Below are 10,847 nucleotides of genomic sequence, written 5' to 3'. Positions count from 1 at the left end.
ACATTCCTCCACGAAATTGGTTCCAATGCTTCTTCGTGATACTTCGTATTTATTTGTTTACAAACCGTGATCATCTTTTTAGGTATATTGCTGGTTGAGATGGCTTTTTAATGCGGCAAAGTCCAGATTCTTGATTATTATTAGTGTGCGTGCGCGAAAGTGTGAGTCTCAAGGCTAAGGATGGTGATTATACGTGCGCAACATGTTCTATAAAACAAGATCTTGATGCATTGGTTTCTCTGATGTACAATATTCTCAGCCAAGGTTGTCCATCTTGAGGGCCATTATCAAGGGCAATGAACAAGGAAATTCAGGATGATATACGAAATAACCCTTTATCTGATGTTAGCCGTAACCCCCTAGCACTGCAGTATAGGCTGTATTAGACCAGCGAGAGCTGCAGGAACACTGTCTGAACATCCCTGACAAAAGTAACAACAATAATACAGTATAACAATCACCTGTACCTATACAAGGGCATTCTCTGGCCAAAAATTTCTGAAGGCCGGGGCAAATGCTCTCTTTAGCTGGAAGGCCTGGTTCTCATCGTTTTATATATTATAGAACATCTGCATTTTAATGAGCATTCGGGAGTAAAAACAAGAAAGGGGAGGGGCCGTTTTCTACATGATTAACACTTAAAGTGATTTGGACCCAATCTGGGTTTCTTTATAGTACAATGTCTGCATCATTTTAAAAACATCCAGGGTTCTGTCCTTAATTTTTATGTGGAGTTAGTTGTTTCATGCCTGTCTCTGGCATCGCGCACTCACATTATTGGGGCTCATTTATAAACCCTTGGTAAATTTGCCCATGGGCAGTAACCAATAGCACTCAATCCTAATTAGACAGCTGCAGGTTGAGCACTGAAATTAATTACCGATTGGTTGCTATGGGTTACTGCCCACTTGCAAATTTGCCCAGGGTGATGGTTTGGATTGGAACTGGCCCCTGGATACCTTTAGAGTGACACATTCCTATTAAAAAAAATGAAGCCATTAATACATCTGTATTAGTAATGTGCGGCTCACTTAAATCTGGACCCGCACCTAACCCAGCCCAGCAGCACCCGACCCTAACCCGGTGCGCTCATACAGTTATATACTTGTGGCTGTCTCACTGTGATGTCATTGAAGGTGACACGGCCGGAACACGCATATAAAATAGTGCGCAAAGAAGTCGCAGTGCGGCAGTAAAAGGTTGCGGGCAGGGTGTTCGTAGGCTAAAGTTCAGCCCACACCTACCTGAAGACCGTTTGTGCAAGTTGACCCGAACTCACGGGCTTCGGCCAGCCCGCACATCACTAGTCGGTATCTCATTCAGCTATACTAAACAAAAAATATCCCCTAGCTCAAAATCCCTAAAAATCCATTTTTATTCAATTCACACCTCATGGCAGTCCACCTTATGGGTTTCATACTCCCCAATGCTTAATCATAATCACCTATGGGCAGGGAGTATGAAACGCCTAAGGTGGACTGTCATGGGGTTAATGTGTAAACAATTTTTTAATATGTGAATTGAATAAACATGGGATTTTTATGGATTTTGAGCTATGGGTTATTTTTTGTGAAGTATAGATAAGTGGTGCTGTGTGGACTGGGGCAATATCCCAGAAGTGTATTGCCCAATATAGACTGACAATTATATTTTCCCAAGAAACTTTGAATGCATTTTAAGTATCTCATTCAGCACAGGGAATGTTATAGTGACAAAATACCTACTGGTTTCAAAGTCTGTGGGAAGGAACTGACCTGGTGACTGTACTTAAAAACAGGGACAGCTGTATCTTGGGTAGAGAACAGCAAATAGAATGTTTCCTTTAGGGATAAACTCCAATGGAGATTTTGTAGGATGGTGTCGGCTTGACAAAATGCCTCCCACAAGTCTGATGTAGTTGCATGGGTTAGAATATAATAGGACTGATACAAAATCTGATGTGTATTAAGGGTCCAAGTGAAAATTCGAATTAGATTTTATTTTTGGTCAAAACTCTCAAATTCGAATTGTGAATAATCCAAACTCGATTCGAGTTTTAATTCAAATTTCAAGATTTATCATACTCTGGCCCTTTAAGAACTCAAATTCGACTATTCGCCAGCTTAAACCTGCAGAATTACTATATAAATCAATGGGAGAGGTCCAGGAATTAATTTGGTGAAGTTTGCCGCCCTGAGAAAAAAAAAACTTGAATCGAGTTTTCAAATTCGATTTGGGTCGATTCATTTTGTCCGAGCTGAGAAAATTCAATTTTAGTAATAAATTTCGATTGGTCGAATTTATGAGAGTTTAAGGATGTTTTAAAAAACTACTCACATGAATTCAAAATTTGACCCTTGATAAATGTGCCTTGATGTGTCTTCATCCGACGAGATAAAATCACCGACTTTTTTTTCCTTTCTCGTTGAACTACATTGAATGTCGAATGTAACTGCATGAACAAACCGCACCATCCAACTTTATCTAAATCGACTGTAAATTCTAGCTATACGAGGATCCGATTTTACAAATCTTGTGGTGTTGCGTGGCAAAATAAGATAAAATCTGACCCACTATATCTGATCAAAATCTCCCCTTACCCCTAATCTAATGGCATGTGGTATTTTTACTGCAGTAGAAATGTCTTTAATAGCCTATTATTGCTCTCTGTGAAAACTTCGGAGCGGCCGTGTGTATGGAAGGAGCTGCTGGTGATCGTCAGTGTCTACTGAGCGGTTTGCCCATTGTTGATCTCCTAGTGCTCCATGGTGATCAGATTATTGCAAGTGCCATAAAATTTACTCTTCCATTGTAGATGCTTCCAGACATGCTACCCAAACACTTACTGAAGTTTACCTTTTCTATTTTCTTTGCACTTATTTAAGCTTTGCCTTTAACCCTTTTAAGTATTGGATCATTTTGATCTTTTTGAACCACCTGTTGGCAATAAACACACGACACAACAAAGATCAAAGTGCAATCCAGGACCATCAAAATCAATGTCGCTGGCACACTGGTGCTTTATATACCAGCACTGTTGATTTTTTTTTTCTGATCCTGGTTCTTAAAGGAATTGTTCAGTATAAAAATAAAAACTAGGTAAATAGGCTGTGCAATATAAAAAATATTTCTAATATACTTAGTTAGCCAAAAATGTAATGTATAAAGGCTGGATTGACTGGATGTCTAACTTCATAGCCAGAACACTACTTCCTGCTTTTCAGGTCTCTTGGTTTCCACTCATTGGTTACCAGGCAGTAACCAATCAGTGACTTAAAGGGCATGTAAAAGCAAAAAAATAAAATCCCATTTTTACTTTCTTTAATGAAAAAGAAACCTATCTCCAATATACTTTTATTAAGAAACCTTATTGTATGTAGTGAAATTCTCCCTTCATTTACTGCTGTGGATAGGAATTGTCAGACAGTCCCTAACTGCTGAGCAGGGAAACAATGATATTTAAGATCAGCAGGGGGAGCCCCCGCCTTACTTCCCAGCCATGCAGAACTCAAGCAGCTTTGTTTATGACCATCCCTAAGCAGCCCAGACCACACTGAGCATTTGCACAGTCTTAGTCTTGCAAAGATGTGTAACAAAGTTTCAAGATGGTGACCCCCTGTAGCCAACTTTGAAAGCATAAATTATTTGTTTGATTAGGCTTGTGGTGCAGTAAGTTCATGTTTATATTTAGTATACAAAATACAGCATTTCTAGCCTTATTCTTTTTTAGACTTTACATGCCCTTTAAGGGGGGCATATGGGTCATAACTGTTGCTTTGTAGCTGAATGCTGAGGATCAATTGCAAACTCACCGAACAGTTATGTCCCACGTGGCCCCCCCTTCAAGTCGCTGACTAACTCAGAGTTAGAGAGCTGAAAAGCAGGGCGTAGTTGTGTTAGACATCCAGTCACTCCAGCCTTTTTACATTACATTACATTTTTGACTAACTAACTATATTAGAATTTTTTTTTATTTTGCACAGCCTATCTATTTACCCAGTTTTTCTTTTTACACTGAACTGTTCCTTTAAAGGATGTATGTGTAAAGAATGTATGCCAAGGGGGTGAAATATATCACAATGAGTGAACTATGATCTCTATGAGCTGTCTTGTAACAGCTATGTCTGTCTTCCTAAAAACACAAATGAGATCCTTATAATAAATGTTGTAGCCATGCTGGGTATATTGCTTAACCCATAGCCCCTTAGCTTGGCAGGATTCAAAGGACATGTTGAGCTTAAAATTCCGTTTCATTCTTTTTTTTTTTTAACAATAAATTAGGGCTTTGTGCTGCACAGCTTTGCAGCCTGGTTGTTGAGGGTCCCATTTTCCTAATTTAGTGCAAAAAGCAAATACAAAAAAAGCAAAGCAAAAAGTCTACGACTAAATCTTAATAAAGTTACTTGTAACATGATCATCCCCTTTAAATTTCTTCCTCATTGGAGCCGCTGATCTTCCATACTGTGTTGGCATCACACTTCTCAAATTCTGGGTATAAGCTATATTAGTATTATTTATACAGTTGTTCCTTGTAGTATGTCCGTAAGCTAATATTGCCAAAGATAAATATATATGTATTATTGATGCTATATGGCCTGTAGCATAAGTTCACTTTCTTTATGCCAATTAGAAATTTCCATATATTTTCTTCCCACAATATTATTTATACTGTAAATCTTTCACTTCCCAAAAATGTGCACAGCCACGGAATAAATATATATATGTATATATATATACCCATTTATTTATAGGGTTTTGAGATGGGGGTTCTAACTGCAGCCATTAAGCTGTCCTATTTCACTTTTCCCCCTCATTTTGGGGTTTATTTATCAAAGGAGGTCACCCCAGCTCTATTCACGTGTATAGGACTGTGGGATTTTCTTCTGACAAATTGCATGTTCACCCTTTTAATAAATATACCCCTGGGAGAGAGGTGCACTTGATATGCCTGATTAATATGAAGTACAGGTATGGGATCCATTATCCGGAAACCCATTGTTCAGAGAGCTCTGAAAAACCATCTCCCATAGATTCCATTTTATCCAAACAATACAGATTTCTAAAAATTAATTCCTTTTTCTGTGTAATAATAAAACAATACCTTGTACTTGATCCCAACTAAGATATAATTAATCCTCGTTGGAAGCAAAACCAGCCTATTGGGTTTAAGTAATGTTTGTTTGATTTTCTAGTAGACAAAGTATGAAGATCCAAATTATGGAAAGATCCATTATCCGGAAAGCCCCAGGTCCTGTGTATTCTGGATAACAGGTCCCATACCTATATTGGTGACTGAGCCATTGAAACTACTATTTACCAGTGAAGTTTTATATTTAATACCCTCTGTCTCTTTATCTCATCTGAATCTAATAGGAGACCTGTTTGAAGGGGACCTGTCATCCAAAAAAATTATTCCAAATCCTATTTTTAACTACTCTGTATAAATTATTTGAATCTTGTTTCCTTCAGTCTGGGAACTCATAATTATAGCAAGCAGGCAGGAGCCATTTTGTGGACAGTGTTATTAAAGGAAACCTGTCATTGGAAATCATTTTTTTTTCAAAACACATCAGTTAATAGTGCTACTCCAGCAGAATTCTGCACTGAATCCATTTCTCAAAAGAGCAAACAGATTTTTTTATATTCAATTTTGAAATGACATGGGGCTAGACATTTTGTCAATTTCCCAGCTACCCCTGGTCATGTGACTTGTGCCTGCACTTTAGGAGAGAAATGCTTTCTGGCAGGCTGCTGTTTTTCCTTCTCAATGTAACTGAATGTGTCTCAGTGAGACATGGATTTTTACTATTGAGTGTTGTTCTTAGATCTACCAGGCAGCTGTTATCTTGTGTTAGGGAGCTGCTATCTCGTTACCTTCCCATTGTTCTTTTGTTAGGCTGCTGGGAGGGAAAAGGGAGTGATATCACTCCAACTTGCAGTACAGCAGTAAAGAGTGATTGAAGTTTATCAGAGCACAAGTCACATGACTTGGGGCAGCTGGGAAATTGACAATATGTTTAGCCCCATGTCAGATTTCAAAATTGAATATAAAAAAAAATCTGTTTGCTCTTTTGAGAAATGGATTTCAGTGCAGAATTCTGCTGGAGCAGCACTATTAACTGATTCATATTGAAAAAAAAATGTTTTCCCATGAGAGTATCCCTTTAAATCAAGTCTTGCATAATCTCAGAATCTTGTTTATGCACCAGAATGGGGGACCTGATGTCCATCCCCATGCCCTGGCTACACAATTAAACAGTAAAGAGAACGGGGGAATGTGTAGAGAGCAGTGACATCTAGGAAGTGCTGAATGGAAAGTGAAAGTAATTGTCTGCCTAAGGCATAGAGGAGGGGCAGGCAATACTTGATTGACAGTTGAGATTTTTAAATGAGTTTACAACAGCTATAAATGCTTTAATAAAAAAAAGAAATTGGATTTCATGTTTAATTTGAAAAGGATTTTTATTAGACAGCTTTTTATTTTTGGGTGACTGGTCCACTTTAATTGCATTTTACTGGTATACAGTAAACTCTCAGCGTTCTATTTTTCTACCATCCAAGGAAAGCAAGGATGAATTCCACACCACTATACCATGGGCTGAGGCCGACTTTAGCCAATCCTAGGTAGTTTTCTGTAAAAAGGTATCTAGTAGCTGTTACAAAATATGATACATAGAAGGATGTAATGTGCCGAGCCTTCTTTGAATAAAGATATCAAAACCAATATACATGGATTCCCATATTTGATGTTGAATTTTGACTTCCTTTTAATTATGATGGGGGTGCTAACTGAATTTCAGGATAGTGATCAGTCACTGTAGGGTGCTGGAAAAAAATCCTGCATCCCCAGTGAGGAGCAAACTATCCGCATTCATCTAGTGTGAATAACTGGGCAGAAGAACCCTAAGGGCTTCACTATTGTTGCTGCATCACTTTGATAAACGTCCTTAATTGCGCACTCTGGTTAGTCCACACAAGCAGATTCAGGGGGGATTTATTGCCTGGCGACTAATCGCCTCTTCTTCTGGACGGCCATCTACTCTAATTGCCTTTGCGTGTCTTCCCGTCCGCTATAATGAAAAGTTGCCTGCACTAAAGCACACGCAAAGTCACCCGAAGTTGCCTCATGACACCTTCAAGCACTTCTTATCTTTTGGAGCAAACATAACGACTTTTTCAGTAAGAAGTTTTATTACATTTACTGCGCATTGGGGCAAACTATAAAATTTGCAAACGGTCTTCCACTGTCGGAAGTGGTCACTAAACAGTTTCTGGGTTTGCCAAAGCTATATTAAATTCACGCAAAGCATAATTTATTTGCACAAAGGCATAACTTTTTTCGCATTGCGAATAGTTTTTCCGTTGGCGACTTTTATTACATTCCCCAATATGTTCTAGAATGGGCACATCTAAGTAAATTTTCAACTGGTCTTTGTTATTTATTTTTTTTTATAGTTTTTGAACCTTCCAGCTTTCAAATGGGGGTCACTGACCCCATGTAAAAAATAATGCTCTGTAAGGCTACACATTTAGCGGGTTATTTACTAGGGATGCACCGAATCTACTATTTTGGATTTCGGCCAAACCCCCGAATCCTTAGCGAAAGATTCAGCTGAATACCGAACCAAATCCTAATTTGTATATGCAAAATTGCATATGCAAATTAGGGGTGGGATGGGGAAATAATTTTTTACTTCCTTGTTATGTAACAAAAAGCCACACGATTTCCTTCCCTGCCCCTAATTTGCATATGCAAATTAGGATTCGGTTCTGCCAGGCAGAAGGATTCAGCCGAATCCTGGCAGAATCCCGAACCGAATCCTAGTTTCGGTGCATCCCTATTATTTACTAAACTCAATTTTTTTCTTCAGGCTAACGTTTTTTTGGGCAAAAACTTGAATTTCTTAGAGGATAAAAAACTCAAATTTTTAGAGGATAAAAAACTCAAATTTTTAGAAGATAAAAAAACTCAAATTTTTAGAGGAAAAAAAAGTATTAGAATTTTTCTAGATTTATTATAAAAATATGCCATCTCAGACCTGTCGAGATCATGTATAAGTCAACGGGAGATGTCCCTATCCCAATTGGAAGTTATTGTGGTCTGCCATTGGTTTAGTCCAAAAATGTTACCAATTTGGGGGTTTCGGGCGATAACCCTAAAAAATCTAGCAATTTTGGAGAAAAGTCAAAAAAAAAATCTAGTGAAAAGGAATTTCATTGAATTATATCTGTTTTTTCCCTGATTTATTTGTGTTTATTTTATTAATAAGGCAAAATATATGGGTATGGAAGGTCAGTCAAGCTTTTTTAGTTACATTACAACTTGGATTTTAGTAAATAACCCCCTTATTGGTATTGCTTTTTATTACTTATCTTTCGGTTCAGGCCCTCTCCTATTCATATTCCAGTCTCTTATTCAAATCAATGCATGGTTGCTAGAGTAATTTGGACCTTAGCAACCGGATTGCTTTAACTGCAAACTGGAGAGCTGCAGAATAAAACGCTAAATAACTCAAAAACCACAACTGAAAAATGAAAACAAATGCAAATTGTTTAAGAATTACACTCTCTACCTCATACTAAAAGTTAATCTAAAGGTGAACAACTCCTTTAGGGTAAGGCCACACGAGGAGATTCGGGGAGATTTTGTCCCCTGACATTAGCGCAGGCGACTTTTCATTCTAGCCTATGGGGAAAAACGCAGAGGCAGTTTGGGTAGATAGTTGCGCAAAAGACGAGGCAATTAGTCGCCAGGCGACAAAATCTCCCCGAATCTCCTTGTGTGGCCTTACCCTTAAGCTACAAGTACACATGAAAGGCAAGATGGCTTCCCGTTGGCGATTTTCATTATAGCCGGCGGAAGGCAGTTCGGGGAGATTAGTCGCCCCCGAAGAAGAGGAGATTTGTCGTCGGGCGACTTATCTCCCTGAATCTGCCTGTGTGCCATAACCCTAAAGTGCAGTCACAAACACCCTCTATCTTTTCTCTACTGTGTTCCATCCACTAGACTAGCAGTGCACCCAGGAAGTTCAGAGCTTTGCTAAGTTTACCAACAGGTGTCAGTGGTTACATGTGGGTGCTTTGTGTCTCAGGGAGGGTTTATGAGCTGCAAGGAAATAACACTAGGCTGAGGCTTTTAATACTGCTCATATGTTCATAGGGACCTACTGTGCTCCCAGCTAACAACAGGTCTAGTTGGTAACAAATACGCACATGTAATGGGAATTAGACCTAAACCTTGTGCTTGGATCTTAATGCAAAACCATTCTTTCCTATGGAGCAACACGTGGGTTAAAGACCGTCCAACAGTAGAAAGAAAGTCGATTGAAGTGAATTTTCCACTGCTGAATTTGGGCAATGCTATTCAGATTTAGGGTGTGTGATTGTATTTATGCCAGTGAATATGAGAGCAAAGGGAACACTGTGCAAAGGCTCTGTACAGATGTTCTCCCTTTATTAGCCCTGTTCTGGCACTTTAATAATAGCTGGGTCTGATTAGGTGCGTCCTGGTGGTTTGTTTTTCAGTGCAATGAAACTTCAACTCATTCAGCCATGTAGCATTAGGCAGCAAATCTCAATTTTCATTCAAGTCTCTGCTCTGAGTGTCCATAGCGGTTATAATTAAGTAAAAGATGTTTCAGATAGACATGGAGAAACAATATAATTCTACCTGTATGTGACGATTCAGCAATAAAAATGGCCGATGTTCGGATGCCTTCAAAGGCACCCGATCTGTTGATATCGCTTGGCTCGTCTCCCACCATACACGCATGAATATCGTACGAAAATAAGTTTTGGAAGATATTATCGGTGCGTCAACGGCCACCTTTAGTTTCAGGAACACAGAACCAGGATCTGGTTAGATGATTACATTGAACTTAATCATCTTGCTACTTTATTCACGCACAAATTATAACCCACACTTTCACATAGTTGTTTGCAAGTGCATATATATTCTGCCATACCATGTAAAGGTAAACTACATATGGTGCATATTTTAACTTATGAACTAGTTTAATAGCCTCTCTCCACTCTGCTTGGTTGTTGGCCCTAATCAGGGAAGGAGTAGATGGAGTAATCCAGGTTCAAATTGCCACATATTTTGTAAAGGCATAAGGCCTTATTTTTTATTTTGTACAACCTACTGTATTTACCCAGTTTTAACTTTTATACTGAACAATTCCTTTAAAGGAACAGTAACACCAAAAAATTAAAGTATTTAAAGTAATGAAAATATCATGTAGTGTTGCCCTGCACTGGTAAAACTGATGTGTTTGCTTCAGAAACACTACTTTAGTTCATATAAACAAGCTGCTGTGTAGCAATGGCGGAAATTGAACAAAAAACGATATGGCACAGGTTAAATAGTGTATAACAGATAACATTATGGGGTAAATTTTCTAAAGGGCGAAGTGACTAACGCTGGCGAAAATTCGTCAGCATGACTTCATTTCGGGACTTCGCCAATTTACTAACGGTCGCAGGCATAAATTCACTAGCGAAGGAGATAGACTGTAGCGATACTTCTCGCTCTAACGCCAGGCGAATTTTCGCTGTGGCAAATGGATGTAACTACGCAAATTCACTAAGTTGCGGATTTTACTGAACGTTACCTCTTGCGCCAGACTTGCCTTCGCCAGCTCAGACCAGGTGAAGTGCAATGAAGTAGATAGGACTTCCTCAAAAAAAAATTGAAAATTTTTCCAAGTCCTAAAAAACGCTGGCGACTTTTCAGTTTTTCAGGGTGATAGGCTGCAAAAAGATCGTAAATTTTTTTTAGGGTACCCGGCTTCCCCCATACATTTCCTAACATATGGCACATAAACTATACACTGGGCTCATGTGTAGGGCAATATAACAACTTATTT

The 10,847-nt window shown here is 38.7% G+C and overlaps 1 protein-coding gene across 3 annotated transcripts in view; it reads left to right on the top strand.

Moving 5' to 3' along the window:
* Window positions 1-702, top strand: part of nck1.L (NCK adaptor protein 1 L homeolog) — a 66,939-nt gene extending 66,237 nt beyond the window's left edge. For all 3 annotated transcript variants that reach the window (XM_018261783.2, NM_001090641.1, XM_018261785.2), the window contains one exon: window positions 1-702. This exon is cut by the window's left edge and continues 596 nt beyond it. The gene's annotated coding sequence lies outside the window, so the exon portion shown is untranslated.
* Window positions 703-10,847: the final 10,145 nt, after the last annotated feature.

Source organism: Xenopus laevis, chromosome 5L (assembly GCF_017654675.1).
Source record: "Xenopus laevis strain J_2021 chromosome 5L, Xenopus_laevis_v10.1, whole genome shotgun sequence".
Classification (NCBI taxonomy): Eukaryota; Metazoa; Chordata; class Amphibia; order Anura; family Pipidae; genus Xenopus; species Xenopus laevis.
The sequence above is the reverse complement of the archived record's forward strand: the minus strand, read 5'-3'. Positions and strand labels throughout refer to the sequence as shown.